Source organism: Rhinoderma darwinii, chromosome 3 (genome assembly GCF_050947455.1).
Source record: "Rhinoderma darwinii isolate aRhiDar2 chromosome 3, aRhiDar2.hap1, whole genome shotgun sequence".
In the NCBI taxonomy this organism is placed as follows: domain Eukaryota; kingdom Metazoa; phylum Chordata; class Amphibia; order Anura; family Rhinodermatidae; genus Rhinoderma; species Rhinoderma darwinii.
Genome location: NC_134689.1, coordinates 386008043 through 386026670, shown reverse-complemented (window position 1 = coordinate 386026670; position 18628 = coordinate 386008043). Strand labels below are relative to the sequence as shown.

The following is an 18628-nucleotide window of genomic DNA, read 5'->3' as shown; positions in this document are numbered from 1 at the left end:
GCCTCCTATATACCCTGCTGCCTCCTATATACCCTGCTGCCCCTTATATACACACTGCTGCCCCTTATATACACACTGCTGCCCTTAAGGGAAACACCACATTTTCATATATAGTAATCTATAAAACTTTAACCAATTCATGGCAATTTAATTAATAGAAATAATATTTTTAAAGTGTATCTCCCAGTTTGGAAGTGCACTGCATGATATACATATATACATACATGCCTCTGTGTGTATTTATGTGTGTCTGTGGGTATAGTTATCATCTACAACATTATCTGTACTCAGAGAGTTATCACTGTTATCAGCAGTGTTACATAGGACTGCAGGTAACATCTACTACATTATCTGTACTCTGAGAGCTATCATTGTTATCTATGGTGTTACATAGGACCGCAGGTAACACTACTACATTATCTGTTCTCAGAGAGTTATCACTGTTATCTGTAGTGTTACATAGGAATGCATGTGAAATTTACTACATTATCTGTACTGTGTATATATGTGCCTGTGTGGGTATATATGGGTCTGTTTGTGAATGTGTCTTTGTGCTTGTATATATGTGTCTGTATGTCCATATATGTGCCTTTTATGTATTTGTATATGTTGCTGTCTGTGTATTTATCTGCCGGTGTGTGTTTATTGAAGGCTCACAGGCGTCTTAGGCCTCATTCACACGACAGGGTCCGAGTATCGGCCGGGAAAATCGGCCATTTTTGGCCGATTTTCCCTGCCGGTTTGCATCCGATTTGCATCCGTTCCGTTCCGGGCCGTGTTGCCGTTTTTACCGGCCGATTTGGATCCGATTTGCATCCGTTTTTTTCCCTGACCGTTTTTTAATCGGATGAATTTCATTTACATTTGTTGCCACACACAGCCCTTTGTCGATAATGCCACAGCCCCCCTAGTAGGTAATGCCACCCAGCCCCCAGTAGGTAATGCCACCCAGCCCCCTGTTGGTAATGCCACCTTGCCCCCTGTAGGTAATGCCACCCAGCCCCCTGTTGGTAATGCCACCCTGCCCCCTGTATTTAATGCAACCCAGCTCCCTGTATGTAATGCCACAAAGCCCCCTGTAGGTAATGCCACCAAATCCCCCTGTAGGTAATGCCACACAGCCCCCTGTAGGTAATGCCACACAGCCCCCTGTAGGTGATGGCACACAGCCCCCTGTAGGCGATGCCACACAGCCCCCTGTAGGCGATGCCACCCTGCCCCCTGTAGGCGATGCCACCCAGCCCCCTGTAGGTGATGCCACCCAGCCCCCTGCAGGCGATGCCACCCTGCCCCCTGCAGGCGATTCCACCCTGCCCCCTGTAGGTGATGCCACCAAGTCCCCTGTAGGTGATGCCACACAGCCCCCTGTAGGTGATGCCACACAGCCCCCTGTAGGTTGCACCCATCCCCCCCCTTCCAGGAGAAGTCACTGACTTCAATGTCCATATATGGACAGTGTACTCACTGACTTCTCCTGGAGAGGAATTCCCTGCCACAGGTCGGGAATTCCGCTTCAGAAGTCAGTGACGTCACTGTGTCCATATATAGACAGTGTAGTCACTCACTTCTCCTGTAGCGGCATCCCCGACCATAGAGTCGGGGATTCCGCTGCAGAAGTGAGTGACTTCGCTGTGTCCATATATGGACAGTGTAGTCACGCACTTCTCCTGTAGCGGAATCCCCGGCCATAGTCAGGGATTCTGCTGCAGAAGTGAGTGACTTCGCTGTGTCCATATATGGACAGTGTAGTCACGCAATTCTCCTGTAGTGGAATCCCCGGCCATAGAGTCGGGGATTCCGCTGCAGAAGTGAGTGACTTCGCTGTGTCCATATATGGACAGTGTAGTCACGCACTTCTCCTGTAGCGGAATCCCCAATCCCCGGCCGGGGATTGGGGATTCCGACTCCTACAGGGAGCAAAAAAAGACCCTCCTCCTCCTCCTCACATGCACTCTGCACTGTGAGGAGGAGGAGAGAGAGTGCGCGAGCGACGATAGACCCGGCCATCACTAGGGACACATTCCGGTGATGGCCGTGTATTACCCGGCCCCATAGACTTCTATGGGAGCCGGGCGGCCGGGTACCCGGCCGAAAATAGGGCATGTCCCATTTTTTGACGGCCGGTTTTCCCGGCCCGTCAAAAAATCGGTCGTGTGAATAGCCCCATTAGGGGTCTATTATTCCTAATGCAGCCGGGTGCCCTGTCGTGTGAATCCCGCCTTAGCCACTGGGATTGTTGCTGGCTAGAGGGTTAAAGTAAGGTTAGGTAGTTTAGGAGGGGTCTTCCCTCCCTCCTTTTTGGTTTCAACTGTATTTTTATTGAAAGTTTTCAAAATACACACATGACATAAGGACGCATTGGGCAGGCCATACAATCCATTTGACATATTAGAAAATCCAAACAGACAAAACAAGACACCAGGAAAAAGACAAGAGGGAGGGGGTGAAGAAAACCAAAAAGGTCAATCAAGGACCAACCAAAATTCTAACTCAGAGATATCGGTAGCCAATACTTATCCCACGGATCCCAGACCACTTTAAACCTGTCCAAAGTATTGTCAAGTGAGGCCGTTATATGTTCCATAGTGCGAATTTCCCGAATTCTAGTCAGTAAGTCGATGTGAAAAGGAGGGGAAGTCTGTCTCCACTTCCAAGCAATCAGGGTTTTAACAGCAGTGAGAACTCCCTCCTTTTTGTAGGAGGGTGAGAAAATTATTTTAAGGTGGGTTTGGAAGGGGGCGGGTTTAGGATAATTGAGGCAGTATATAGCTTCCCTCACCTACCTCTTTTGGCTGACGTTTTCCTTCCCTCCCTGTTGATGTCATGGTACATTTTGGAGTTTGTTCTGTCATTTTCTGCATTTATTTGTGTTCTGGTTATTTTGCTGTCATTGTTTTGCAAAAATAACAAAAAACAAAGAAACAACCAAAAATAAAACAAAAAAGAACAAACAAACACGCAATTTTACAAAAGAACGCCTCTGTTTGTTTTTTTTTAATTATCAGAGGCGTTCTTTTGTAAAATTGCGTGTTTGTTTTTTTGTTTTTTTTTTTGTTTTTTTTAATTATCAAACAGATATTATAAAAAAACAAAAACAAAATTGCAATGCAGTTTATCCCGTTAGTGGCCGCCAATACGCCTTTTCACGGCGGCCACTAATGGACTTTATTCTGCTGCATACGCCTTTTCACGTCGCTGCATCAGAATAAATAAACAGAGCAGGGAGCCATTAAATCTCCCTGCTCTCAGCTACCAGAGGTGGCTGGGGACATCCCTGCTCGAACTGGTGAGATCGATATAAGTATCGATCTCACCCGTTTAACCCCTCAGATGCGGCGCTCAATAGAGTTGTTTTGGAGAGAGGGTTGGAGCTCCCTCTCATCCCACTGACACCCGGTGATAAGATCGCCGAGTGTCTGTGTCTCTGATGGCAGCCGGGGGCCTAATAAGGCACCCAGGTCTGCCTATAGTGAATGCCTGCTAGGTCATGCCAGAGGCATGGCCTAGCAGATGCCTGTCCGTTTTAAACAGTAATACACTGCAATACAAAAGTATTGCAGTGTATTATAAAAGCGATCAGAGAATCGCATATTAAAGTCCCTTAGTGGGACTAGTAAAAAAAAAAAAAAGTTTAATAAAGGTAATAAAAAAAAAGTGAAAAAAAAGAAAAACACACTTTTTCCCCTTACAAACTGCTTTACTATTAAAAAACCAAAATAAAGTAAAAAAAGTTACGCATATTTGGTATCACCGTGTCCGTAACGACCCTGACTATAAAGCTGTTACATTATTTAACCTGCACGGAGAACATCGTAAAAAATAATATAAAAAACAATGGAAAATTTGCTGTTTTCTGTGATCCTGACTTAAAAAAAATTTGATAAAAAGTGATCAAAAAGTCACATCTACTCCAAAATGGTACCAATAAAAACTACAAGTCGTCCCGCAAAAAAAAAGCCCTCATACAACTGCATCGGCGAAAAAATAAAAAAGCTATTGCTCTTCAAATATGGAGACACAAAAACAAATAATTTTGAAAAAAAAAAAGGGTTTTTACTGTGTAAAAGTAGTAAAACATACAAAATCTATACAAATTTGGTATGGTTGCAATCGTAACAACCCGCTGAATAAAGTTATTGTGTTATTTATACCACACAGTAAACGGCATAGATTTAAGACGCAAAAAAGCGTGGCAAAATTTATGGTTTTTTTTCTATTCCCCCTCCAAAAAAAAGTTAATAAAAGTTAATCAATAAATAAAATGTCCCCCAAAATGGTGCTATTAAAAAATACAACTTGTCCCGCAAAAAAACAAGACCTTATACAGCTATGTCGACGCAAAAATAAAAAGGTTATAGCTCTTGGAATGCGACGATGGTAAAACTTAAAAAAATAGCCTTGTCATTAAAGAGGCTCTGTCACCAGATTATAAATGCCGGATCTCCTACATCATTTTATTGGCGCTGGAATGTAGTTAACAGTAGTGTTTTTTATTTTGAGAAACGATCTTTTTTCAGCAAGTTATGACCGTTATTACATTTATGCAAATTAGTTTCTTAATGCCCAAGTGGGCGTTTTTTAACTTTTAACCAAGTGAGTGTGTTACAAAGAAGTGTATGACGCTGACCAATCAGCATCATACACTTCTCTCCATTACACCCAAGCTTGTTTCACTGAACAGCGTGATCTCGCGAGACCACGCTGTGACGTCACTTCCGCCCACAGGTCCTTCATCCCTGCGTCTGAAGACTGAACATAGATCGTCTCCAGGCGTATGAGAAGTTACAGTCGTCGGATCTGCAGCAGCAGCAGCAGCGGAGGAGGCAGCATCACACAGTGCAGGTAAGCATATAGAACTCCCTAGAGACGTCACACGAGATCACGCTGTTCAGTGAAACAAGCTTCGGTGTAATGGAGAGAAGTGTATGATGCTGATTGGTCAGCGTCATACACTTCTTTGTAATATGCCTACTTGGTTAAAAGTTAAAAAACGCCCACTTGGGCATTAAGAAACGAATTTGCATAAATGTAATAAAGGTCATAACTTGCTGAAAAAAGATTGTTTCTCAAAATAAAAAACACTGCTGTTAACTACATTCCAGCGCCGATAAAATGATGTAGGAGATCCGGCATTTTTTGGTGACAGAGCCTCTTTAAGGTTTAAAATAGGCTGGTCATTAAGGGTTTACATTTCCACGCACAGAGTTTGTTCTTCTTTTTTCTGTCTGGCATGTTGCTTGTGGTGGTTTATTTTGTTGTATGATGTTTTGTTTTGTCACAGCTGGCGGTAGTAGAAGGGTATTTACCTACATGTCCTTGGGATAGGCAGGCATACAGGATTTCACTGATCTCTGTTTAACCTCTTCACGCGCTGCTCCCCGCAATAGTACGTCCTGCAGAGGGGTTAGTTCCCGCATCCAGACGTACTATTGCGGAGTAGTTCCCGGCGCACACTGTCCTAATGGACAGTGTCCAGGAATCGGGAGGTCAGCTGTCCCTGACAGCTGACACTCCAGCCTTGCCGGTCAGCGGACCATCGCCGCTGATTTCGGCAATTAACCGCATAAATGCGGCGACGGATTGCCGTCGCCGCATTTAAGTGGTTTGAAGCACATCGGCAGCCCCCACGAAGTGATCGTGGGGGCTACTGATGCTTGTCATGGCAATCGGAGGTCAGACAATGACCTCCGGGTTGCGATGTACGGAAGCCTCGGAGGAGCAGCCTCCTGCCGTTCCTCCGAGACTTCCTGTCAGTGTGACTGTCACGTCACAATGACAGTTGGAGTGCATTACACTACGTGTGTAGTGTAATGCATACCAGCAGCGATCAGAGCTGCAAGTCTAAGTGTCCCCTAGTGGGACAAGTGAAAAAAGTAAAAAAAAGATAATAAAAATGTTTTAAAAAAGTGTAAAAATAAAAGTTATAAGTTACATAAACAAACACTTCATTTTTTTCCTATAATAAGTCTTTCATTATAGGAAAAAAATGAACACGTTAAAAAAAGTACACATATCTGGTATCACCGCGTTCGTAACGACCCCAACTATAAAACTGTAATGTTATTTTTCCCGCAAGGTGAACACCCCAAAAAAAATCAATAAAAAACTACACCAGAATCGCTATTTTTTGGTCACCACCCCTCCCAAAATAGAGAATAAAAAGTGATCAAAAAGTCGCATGTACCCGAAAATAATACCGATAAAAACTACAACCCGTCCCGTAAAAAACAAGCCCTTACACCGCTTTTTTTTTAATGAAAAATAAGAGTTATGGCTCTCAGAATACGGTGACAGAAAATAAATTATTTTATAAAAAAAGTGATTTTATTGCGCAAACGCTGCAAAATATAAAAAAACCTATATACATATGGTATCGCCGTAATCGTATCGACCCGCAGAATAAAATATAATGGTCATTTATAGTGCACGCAAAAAATAAACTAAAAAACATTGTTAGAATTGCTTGTTTTTTGTCACCCGGCTTGCAAAAAATGTAATAAAAAGTGATCAAAAAAATCGCATGTATCCCAAAATAGTACCAATGAAAATTACAGATTGTCCCGCAACAAATAAGCCCTCACACAGCTCCGGTGGTGAAAAAATAAAGACGGTCTGGCTCCCAGGAATATGGCGATGCAAAATGTGCAGTGTTTTCTAAAAGCGGGTAACATCCGACACCATTTATCAGTGCGACGCTGGCCACACATCTATGAATTATTATTGCTTTACCGCATTATTATACCCTCTTATTATGCCCTGATGTTCTCCACACAGCTTACATATACCCTGATGTACTCCGCCCAGTTTACATATACCCTGATGTACTCCTCACATATTACATATACCCTGATGTACTCCGCACAGCTTACATATACCCTGATGTACTCCGCCCAGTTTACATATACCCTGATGTACTCCGCACAGCTTACATATACCCTGATGTACTCTGCGCAGCTTACATATACCCTGATGTACTCCGCCCAGCTTACATATAATGAATATATAGACTCTAAACAGAGTTGTATTAATGGCTGGGGACTGCTTTAAAGTATCACTGTCCCCCCAACAAATCAAATAGGCAGCTCCATACACAGATAGTTATGGCACAAAAAGAAAAAAAGAGCTTTTGACGCCAATGTATCAATATATAAAAAGTTATAAATTTTATTTGGACAGACAACATATACATTAAAATTAGTACAAAAAGTATGACTCTAGAATGTTACGGAGACCGCACTCACAAGCTGCTACACACAATAGTCTATGGGCAAGCAAATACCCAACACTATAGACCACCCCACAGTTTAAAGTCAAAGACAATGCATAACATAGGGTTTAAATGGTCAGATCGAGGAACTTACCCATGTGTGAGACAGGAAGTGAAGGAGTGTCTGCTCCGCCGTATACCCCGACGCGCGTTTCACTTCGAAAAGCTTCTTCAAGGGGATGTGTAACTGTGTGTGTCCCACCACTACCCCTTTATAGTGTCCATATCCCATGATTACAATTGTGCCCAGCGGCGCATGAACGCTGAAGCAGCCGGAAGCGAGGCAGACCCCACATCCGGCTCCAGGCACGGCAGCGCACATCCGGAATCCCGACGCGTAACGGGAATTTCGGACATGCGCAGTGCGCCCACGGAGACGGAGGGGGGATGCCCCGCACCAAGCCGCCGCAACGGACATGCGCACAGCACCGCCGAATCAAGGACAGTGGGATCTGTCACGGTATGTGTCCCCGGGCCGATGATCAAGACATTCACATGTCAGATGTATCGCCAATAGCTCCCAGTACCTCTAATTCCTACATGATCCGACTCTCCAACTCCATCCTATGATCTATTTCTATCCCCAATAGGGGAAGAGAGAAGGGACGCTGGTTATTGTATGTAATAATATGTATGGTCATAAAGAGTCCATAAGGCTTAATAGGGCGCAAGTTACTGTTACTATGGATATTGTAATTTATAAACGTTCATCATGCCCATTATATATTGCTTAGATCCCATGGATGCTGTAACAGTGAATGCAAAATACAATATTCCTCATATTTGCAGTGATATAACTCAAAACACGGAGGGTACACACAGAAGGTGATAATAATAATGATAATAATTATGACTCCAAAGAAAAATGGAGAACAAACCAATAATAAATGCTTTGTGAAAATGTATAATAAAATAAATAAAAAATAAAAAATACAAAGGTGCATGAAGTAACCGAGACTAATAAATAATCCCAAAAAGATGATATAAGGTGAAAAAGATTAATAAAGAAAGTTATTAAAAATTGATAAAAATAATAAACAGTGAATGATACAAAATAGAATTGTACAATATAATGAAAAACAGTGAATAGTACAAAATAGAATTATACAATATAATGAAAAACCGTGAATGGGAATCCAAAGTATAAAATATATATAAGTACACGACGGGCATAGGAAACGTATGTATAACAACAATTACATATCTATATATAATCGATGTTACGTCAGCCATATCCATAATTCAAAAGAGGTACATATCAAGGGACCGATGTCATTGTCCCTATATAGAAGCATTATTGGCAATGCAGTTTTTCTAGAAGTGATGTCCCACGGAGACACCATTTATCAGTGCGACGCTGGCCACACATCTATGAATTATTATTGCTTTACCGCATTATTATACCCTCTTATTATGCCCTGATGTTCTCCACACAGCTTACATATACCCTGATGTACTCCGCCCAGTTTACATATACCCTGATGTACTCTGCGCAGCTTACATATACCCTGATGTACTCCGCCCAGCTTACATATACCCTGATGTACTCCGCACAGCTTACATATACCCTGATGTACTCCACACAGCTTACATATACCCTGATGTACTCCGCACAGATTACATATACCCTGATGTACTCCGCCCAGTTTACATATACCCTGATGTACTCCGCACATATTACATATACCCTGATGTACTCCTCACATATTACATATACCCTGATGTACCCCTCACATATTACATATACCCTGATGTACTCCTCACATATTACATATACCCTGATGTACTCCACACAGCTTACATATACCGTGATGTACTCCTCACATATTACATATACCCTGATGTACTCCTCACATATTACATATACCCTGATGTACTCCTCACATATTACATATACCCTGATGTACTCCGCACAGCTTACATATACCCTGATGTACTCCGCACAGCTTACATATACCCTGATGTACTCCTCACATATTACATATACCCTGATGTACTCCACAGCTTACATATACCCTGATGTACTCCACACAGCTTACATATACCCTGATGTACTCCGCACAGATTACATATACCCTGATGTACTCCACACACATTACATATACCCTGATGTTCTCCGCACAGTTTACATATACCCTGATGTACTCCGCCCAGTTTACATATACCCTGATGTACTCCGCACAGCTTACATATACCCTGATGTACTCCACACAGCTTACATATACCCTGATGTACTCCGCCCAGTTTACATATACCCTGATGTACTCCGCACAGCTTACATATACCCTGATGTACTCCTCACATATTACATATACCCTGATGTACTCCTCACATATTACATATACCCTGATGTACTCCTCACATATTACATATACCCTGATGTACTCCTCACATATTACATATACCCTGATGTACTCCGCACAGCTTACATATACCCTGATGTACTCCGCACAGCTTACATATACCCTGATGTACTCCTCACATATTACATATACCCTGATGCTCTCCGCACAGATTACATATACCCTGATGTTCTCCGCACAGATTACATATATCCTGATGTACTCCGCACAGATTACATATACCCTGATGTACTCCGCACAGCTTACATATACCCTGATGTACTCCTCACATATTACATATACCCTGATGCTCTCCGCACAGATTACATATACCCTGATGTTCTCCGCACAGATTACATATATCCTGATGTACTCCGCACAGATTACATATGCCCCCACATTATAAACTGAAAAACCAGCAAAACCCAAAACAGAGAAACTACCAAGCAAAATCTGCGCTCCAAAAGCAAAATGGCGCTCCCTCCCTTCTGAGCCTTGCAGCGTCCCCAAACAGCAGTTTGCGCCCACATATATGGCATCGCCATACCCGGGAGAACCCGCGTAACGTTTTATGAGGTATTTGTCTTCAGTGGCACAAACTGGGCACAACATATTATGCACTAAAATGGCACATCAGTGCAAAATTTTAATATTCACACCATCCGCTGTGCATTAACCCCTTTGAGCACTATGACTTAATAGCACGTCATGGTGCTGAGCCCGCTCCATACGCTGCGGGTGTCGGCTGTGTATTACAGCTGGCACCCGGGACTAACGGACAGGAACAGCAATCGCGCGTTTACAGAAGCCTGTAAGAATAACAATATACTGCAATACATTAGTATTGCAGCATATTGTACCCGCGATCCAATGATCGCTGGTACAAGTCCCCTAAGGGGACTAATAAAATGTGTAAAAGAATGAAAGTTATTAGTAGTGAGAAAAAAAAAAGTTTAAAGTTAAAAAAAAAAAAACTTTTCCCATTTTTGTTCAAAAGTAATGTAAAAATAAACAGAATTGATATTGCTACGTCCGTAAAAGGCCGAACTATTACAATATGCCATTATTTAACTCGCACGGTGAACACCGTAAAAAACGTAAATAATTTAAACCGCCAAAATTGCTGTCGTTTTCGTTTTTTACCGCACGGCGAAAGCTGTAAAAACGAAAACCCCAAAAAATGGAATCAGATTTTCTTCCTATATTACTATATTTTCCTATTTTTTTTCCGTTTCCCAGTACTTTTTATGGCACTTTAAATGGTATCAATAGAAACTACTATTCCTCCCGCAAGAAATAAGCACTCACAACACTCTACTGACGGAAAAAGGAAAAAGTTATGGCTCTTGGAAGGTGGGTAGTGAAAAACGAAAATAAGAAAGCAAAAAATGGATCAGTCCTGAAAGGGTTAATTCATTTCTAATGAAAAAAATGTATGACCCCATATGGGGTATTTCCGTACCCGGGAGAAATAGCTTTATAAAAATTGGTTGTTTTTTTCTCCTTTATCCCTTGTGAAAATGAGAAAATTCAACATTTTAGTGGAAAAACATTGTGATATTAATTTTCTCCGCCTAATTCTAATAAAGTCTGCAAAAGACCCGTGGAGTCTAAATGCTCACTATACCTGTAATGACCGGGGGGTAGGGAAACGGACAAGTGAGCCCTAAACTACCCGCCACTCTGTCCCTGCCTACTTGCAACGACCCGCCCTAGGCGACGGGGTACAACTGGGCGGCGGTCCCTGCACTCAGCAAGTGCACGACAAACACGACAAACATACAAGGGAACACAAGCAAGGGAAAGGGGCAGTTGCCCACGGCAACACCGTGAGCAACCAGAGTGGTGAACGAGCCGAGTCAAGCCAGGAGTGTGCGAGGAACCAAACGAAGAGCAGAAGAGTAGTCAGTAAGCCAGGGTCTGTATGGAGCAGGAACAAAATAGAAGGAGCTGTAGCTGGGCCAGGAAACCACACGAAAAAGAATAACAAGCAAGGAGGAACAGGAAATGCAGGTATAAATAGACAGAGGGCGGGAGCTAGCTGAGTCTGGCCAGGCTGCGATAGGCTCTCCCACTCCTAAGCCTGCCAGCCTGAGTGGTGGAAGCTGGAGTCAGTCTCAGGGATGTAGATTCAGGTGCTGACTGATTAATTAAGGGAGTTAACCCCGAAGCTGTGCCTGGCAGATCCTTTACAGTACCCCCCCTTTTATGAGGGGCCACGGGACCCTTTCTAAGTGGACCTGGCTTACTGGGGAAACGCAGGTGGAACCTCCTGACCAATACCCCAGCGTGAACATCCCGGGCGGGTACCCAAGTCCTCTCCTCGGGTCCGTAACCTCTCCAATGGACCAGGTACTGGAGGGAGCCTTGGACCATCTTGCTGTCCACAATCCTGGCCACCTCGAATTCCACCCCCTCAGGGGTGAGGACGGGAACAGGAGGTCTCCTCGAGGGAGCCAAGGACGGGGAGCAGCGTTTAAGGAGGGAGGCATGAAACACGTCGTGTATACGAAAAGACGGGGGTAACTCCAGCCGGAAGGAGACAGGATTGAGGACCTCAATGACCTTATACGGCCCAATAAACCGGGGAGCAAACTTCTTGGACGGAACCTTGAGACGCAAGTTCCTAGACGACAACCACACCAGATCCCCGACCATAAACAGGGGGTTAGCAGAACGTTTTCTATCAGCCTGAGTTTTTTGTACGCTCTGGGACGCCTCTAGGTTCTTCTGAACCTGGGCCCAGACTGTGCACAGTTCCCGATGAACGACCTCTATCTCGGGATTGTTGGAACTACCAGGTGAAACGGAGGAGAACCGTGGATTAAACCCAAAATTACAGAAAAAGGGAGAGACCCCTGACGAGTTACTGACCCGGTTATTAAGGGAAAATTCGGCGAGGGGAATGAATGAGACCCAATCATATTGACAGTCAGAGACAAAACACCTTAAGTATTGTTCTAGAGATTGATTAGTCCTCTCCGTTTGACCATTGGTTTCAGGATGGAAGGCAGAGGAGAAGGACAGATGAATCCCCAACTTCATACAGAAGGCTCTCCAAAACAATGAAACAAATTGTACCCCTCTGTCCGAAACAATATTGACAGGGACCCCATGGAGACGCAGGATGTGTTTGACAAACAAGGTAGCCAACGTCTTGGCGTTGGGTAGTTTCTTGAGGGGCACAAAGTGGCACATCTTACTGAAGCGGTCTACCACCACCCACACCACCGACTTGCCTTGGGATGGAGGCAAATCGGTGATAAAATCCATGGAGATATGTGTCCAAGGTCTCTGGGGAATGGGCAACGAACGCAGTAAGCCCGCTGGTCGGGACTTGGGAGTCTTGGACCTAGCACAAACCTCACAAGCGGCGACGTAGGCCTTAACGTCTTTAGGCAACCCAGGCCACCAATAATTTCTGGTAATGAGGTGCTTGGTACCCAGGATGCCTGGATGACCAGATAGTGTGGAGTCATGATTTTCCCTAAGTACCCTTAGCCGGAATTGCAGGGGAACAAACAGCTTGTTCTCAGGAAGGTTCCCGGGAGCTGAACCTTGATCAGCAGCAATTTCAGAGACTAAATCAGAATCGATCGAGGAAATGATTATACCTGGAGGCAAAATACAAGCAGGATCTTCCTCCGAAGGAGGGCTGGCCATGAAGCTACGCGACAGTGCATCAGCCTTAATATTTTTAGACCCAGCCCTATAGGTAACCAAAAAATTGAATCTGGTAAAAAATATCACCCATCGAGCTTGTCTCGGGTTTAGCCTCCGGGCAGATTCTAGGAAAACCAGATTCTTGTGGTCGGTAAGGACCGTTACCTGGTGTCTAGCCCCCTCCAGGAAGTGGCGCCACTCTTCAAATGCCCATTTAATGGCTAAGAGTTCGCGGTTGCCAATATCATAGTTACTCTCAGTTGGCGAAAACTTCCTGGAGAAGTAGGCACAGGGGCGGAGATGGGTGAGGGACCTGGTACCCTGGGACAAGACAGCCCCCACTCCCACCTCAGATGCGTCAACTTCCACGATAAATGGCTCCATTTGGTTGGGCTGAACCAGCACCGGGGCCGAGATAAAGCACTTCTTAAGGACCTCAAAAGCCTGGACAGCCTCAGGAGGCCAGTGGAGGAGATCAGCACCTTTGCGAGTGAGGTCCGTAAGAGGCTTAGCGATGACCGAGAAGTTAGCAATAAATCTCCTGTAATAATTAGCGAACCCCAAAAAACACTGTAACGCCTTCAGGGAGGCAGGTTGGACCCATTCCGCCACAGCCTGAACCTTGGCGGGGTCCATGCGGAATTCATGAGGAGTGAGGATTTGACCCAAAAATGGTATCTCCTGTACCCCAAACACACATTTTTCGGTTTTGGCAAACAGTTTGTTTTCCCGAAGGACCTGGAGCACCTTCCTGACATGCTCAATGTGGGAGGACCAGTCCTTGGAAAACACCAGTATGTCATCAAGGTACACTACAAGAAATATCCCCAGGTAATTTCTCAAAATCTCATTTATGAAATTCTGGAAGACCGCAGGGGCATGACACAACCCAAAGGGCATGACGAGGTATTCGAAATGGCCTTCGGGCGTGTTAAACGCAGTCTTCCACTCATCCCCCTCTTTGATGCGAATAAGGTTATACGCCCCCCGTAGATCCAATTTAGAGAACCATTGGGCCCCCTGAACCTGATTAAAGAGATCAGGAATCAAAGGAAGGGGATACTGGTTCCTTACCGTGACCTTATTCAGGCTACGGTAGTCAATGCATGGCCTAAGACCACCATCCTTCTTCCCCACGAAGAAGAAGCCAGCACCTACCGGAGAAGAAGAGGGACGAATGTAACCCTTGGCCAGGGATTCCTGGATATACTCTCTCATGGCTTCACGTTCGGGACAAGAAAGATTAAATATCCTACCCTTAGGAAGCTTAGCTCCTGGTACCAATTCGATAGCGCAATCGTATTCTCTATGAGGAGGTAACACTTCGGAGGCCTCCCTAGAGAAAACATCAGCAAAGTCCTGAACAAACTCGGGTAGCGTATTCGCCTCCTCAGGGGGAGAAATAGAATTAACAGAAAAACATGACGTACAACATTCATTACCCCATTTGGTTAGCTCCCCAGTATTCCAGTCAAACGTGGGATTATGCAACTGCAACCAGGGAAGGCCTAGAACCAAATCGTACGCTAATCCCTGCATCAACAGTACAGAGCATTGCTCCAAATGCATGGAGCCAACAAGGAGTTCAAAAACAGGGGTATGCTGTGTAAAATAACCATTAGCAAGAGGAGTGGAGTCGATACCCACTACCGGGACAAGTTTAGGCAAATCAATCAGAGGCATAGCAAGAGACATAGCAAATTCCACAGACATAATATTAGTAGAGGACCCTGAATCCACGAAGGCACTGCCGGTAGCAGACCTACCACCAAAAGAGACCTGAAAGGAAAGCAAGATCTTAGTACGTTTCCTATTTACTGGAAATACCTGTGCGCCCAAGTGACCTCCCCGATGATCACTTAGGCGCGGAAGTTCTCTGGCTGCATTCTTACGCTTGGGACAGTTGTTCACTTGATGCTTGTCATCCCCACAGTAGAAGCAGAGACCATTCTTCCTGCGGAATTCTCTACGTTGTTGGGGGGACACGGAGGCCCCCGAGTTGCATAGGTATCTCTGAGTCTTTCGGGGAGGAACGAAGCAACGGAACTTCGGGAGGCATCATGGGGGAGTCGGAGGAGAAAACACATAAACGTTCATGTTGTCGTTCCCTGAGACGTCGGTCAAGTCGTACCGCTAAAGCCATAGCCTGGTCTAGGGAGTCAGAAGAGGGATAGCTAACTAGCAGGTCTTTCAGGGCATTCGACAGACCCAACCTAAACTGGCACCTTAAGGCAGGGTCATTCCACCGAGAAGCTACGCACCACTTCCTAAAGTCAGAGCAATACTCCTCAACAGGTCTCTTACCCTGACGTAAGGTCACCAGCTGACTCTCGGCAAAGGCAGTCCTGTCAGTCTCGTCATAAATAAGTCAGAGAGCAGAAAAGAAACAATCAACGGAGGAAAGTTCAGGGGCGTCAGGAGCCAAGGAGAAGGCCCACTCTTGGGGCCCTTCCTGGAGCCGGGACATAATTATACCCACCCGCTGGCTCTCAGAACCTGAGGAATGAGGCTTTAAACGAAAGTAAAGCCTACAACTCTCCCGAAAGGAGAGAAAAGCCCTCCGGTCCCCTGAGAACCGGTCGGGCAACTTGAGGTGGGGTTCAAGAGGTGCGGTGAGGGGAACTACCAAGGTAGCATCAGGCTGGTTGACCCTCTGAGCCAGGGCCTGGACCTGTAGGGAGAGACCCTGCATTTGCTAAGCCAGGGTCTCACGGGGGTCCATAGTGGTGTCAGGGACCAGGGTAGACTAGGTATGGGCTTGTTATTATGTAATGACCGGGGGGTAGGGAAACGGACAAGTGAGCCCTAAACTACCCGCCACTCTGTCCCTGCCTACTTGCAACGACCCGCCCTAGGCGACGGGGTACAACTGGGCGGCGGTCCCTGCACTCAGCAAGTGCACGACAAACACGACAAACATACAAGGGAACACAAGCAAGGGAAAGGGGCAGTTGCCCACGGCAACACCGTGAGTAACCAGAGTGGTGAACGAGCCGAGTCAAGCCAGGAGTGTGCGAGGTACCAAACGAAGAGCAGAAGAGTAGTCCGTAAGCCAGGGTCTGTATGGAGCAGGAACAAAATAGAAGGAGCTGTAGCTGGGCCAGGAAACCACACGAAAAAGAATAACAAGCAAGGAGGAACAGGAAATGCAGGTATAAATAGACAGAGGGCGGGAGCTAGCTGAGTCTGGCCAGGCTGCGATAGGCTCTCCCACTCCTAAGCCTGCCAGCCTGAGTGGTGGAAGCTGGAGTCAGTCTCAGGGATGTAGATTCAGGTGCTGACTGATTAATTAAGGGAGTTAACCCCGAAGCTGTGCCTGGCAGATCCTTTACAATACCCCTAGAAAAATTCCTTGAGGGGTGTTTCCAAAATGGGGTAACTTGGGGGGCTTCCACTGTTTTGGTCCCTCCAGGGCGTTGCAAAGGCGGCATGGCACCGAAAAACAATCCATCAAAATTCGTGCTCCAAAATCCAAATGGCGCTACTTCCCTTCTGAGCGCTGCCATGGGTCCAATCAGCAGTTTATTACCACATATGGGGTATTGCCGTAATCAGGAGACATTGCTTTACAAATGTTGTGGTTCTTTTTTTTCTTTTATTCCTTGTAACAATTTACAATTTCTATGCTTTTTCAGAAAAAAAGTTGATATTCATTTTCACTGCCTAATTCCACTAAATTCTGCAAAAAACCTGCGCGGTCAAAATGCTAACTATACCCCTAGATAAATTCCTTGAGAGGTGTCGTTTCCAAAATGGGGTCACTTTTGGGGGGTTTCCCCTGTTTTGGTCTCTCCAGGGCGTTGCAAACGCGACATGGCACCGAAAACCAATCCAGCAAAATCCGTGCTCCAAAATCCAAATGGCACTCCTTCCCTTCTGAGCCCTGCTGTGGGTCCAATCAGCAGTTTATTACCACATATGGGATATTTCTGTAATCAGGAGACATTGCTTTACAAATGTTGGAGTGATTTTCTTCATTATTCCTCGTAAATATTAAAAATTTCTATGTTTTTTCAGAAAAAAAGTAGATTTTAATTTTTACAGACTAATTCCAATATATTTAGCGAAAAACCTGTGTGGTCAAAATGCTAACTATACCCCTAGAAAAATTCCTTGATAGGTGTAGTTTCCAAAATGGGGTCACTTTTGGAGGGTTTCCCCTGTTTTGGTCCCTCCAGGGGGTTGCAAACGCGACATGGAACCGAAAACCAATCCAGCAAAATCCGTGCTCCAAAATCCAAATGGCGCTCCTTCCCTTCTGAGCCTTGCTGTGGGTCCAATCAGCAGTTTATTACCACATATGGGATATTACTGTAATCGGGAGACATTGCTTTACATATGTTGGGGTGCATTTTCTTTACTACTTCTTGTAAATATTAAAAATTTCTATGTTTTTTCAGAAAAAAAGTAGATTTTCATTTTTACAGACTAATTCTAATAAATTTAGCGAAAAACCTGTGCGGTCAAAATGCTAACTATACACCTAGATAAATTCCTTGAGGGGTGTATTTTCCAAAATGGGGTAACTTTTGGGGTGTTTCCACTGTTTTGGCACCACAAGACCTCTACAAACCTGACAAGGTGCCTAAAATATATTCTAAAAAAAAGGAGGCCCAAAATCCACTGGGTGCTCCTTTGCTTCTGAGGCCGGTGCTTCAGTCCATTATCACACTAGGGCCACATGTGGGATATTTATAAAAACTGCAGAATCTGGGCAATAAATATTGAGTTGCATTTCTCTGGTAAAGCCTTCTGTGTTACAAAAAATGTATTAGAAATTAATTTCTTAAAAAAAAAAAAAAATTTGTAAATTTCACCTCTACTTTGCTTTAATTCCTGTGAAACGCCTAAAGGGTTAAAACACTTTGTGAATGCTGATTCGAATACCTTGAGGGGTGCAGTTTTCAAAATGGGGTGACTTCTGGGGATTTTCTAATATATAAGGCCCTCAAAGCCACCTCAGACTGAACTGGTCCCTGAAAAAATAGCCTTTTGAAATTTTCTTGAAAATATGAGAAATTGCTGCAAAAGTTCTAAGCCTTGTAACGTCCTAGAAAAATAAAAGGACGTTCAAAAAACGATGCAAACATAAAGTAGACATATGGGAAATGTTAACTAGTAATTATTTTGTGTGGTATTACTATCTGTTTTACAAGCAGATACATTTAAATTTAGAAAAATGCTAATTTTTGCAAAATTTTTTCTAAATTGTGCTGTTTTTCAGAAATAAATACCAAAATTATCGACAAAATGTTTTCACTAACATAAAGTACAACATGTCACGAGAAAACAATCTCAGAATCGCTTGGATAGGTAAAAGCATTCCAACGTTATTACCACATAAAGTAACACATGT

At 44.3% G+C, this 18628-nt stretch overlaps 2 protein-coding genes across 3 annotated transcripts in view; one reads left to right on the top strand and one right to left on the bottom strand.

Moving 5' to 3' along the window:
• PLAT (plasminogen activator, tissue type) overlaps positions 1-18628 on the top strand; it is a 336360-nt gene that overhangs the window by 1408 nt on the left and 316324 nt on the right. The gene's annotated exons all lie outside the window — the stretch shown is intronic.
• The window catches only part of LOC142750111 (RING finger protein 112-like), a 63722-nt gene that overhangs the window by 7650 nt on the left and 37444 nt on the right, over positions 1-18628 (bottom strand). The window lies entirely within an intron of this gene.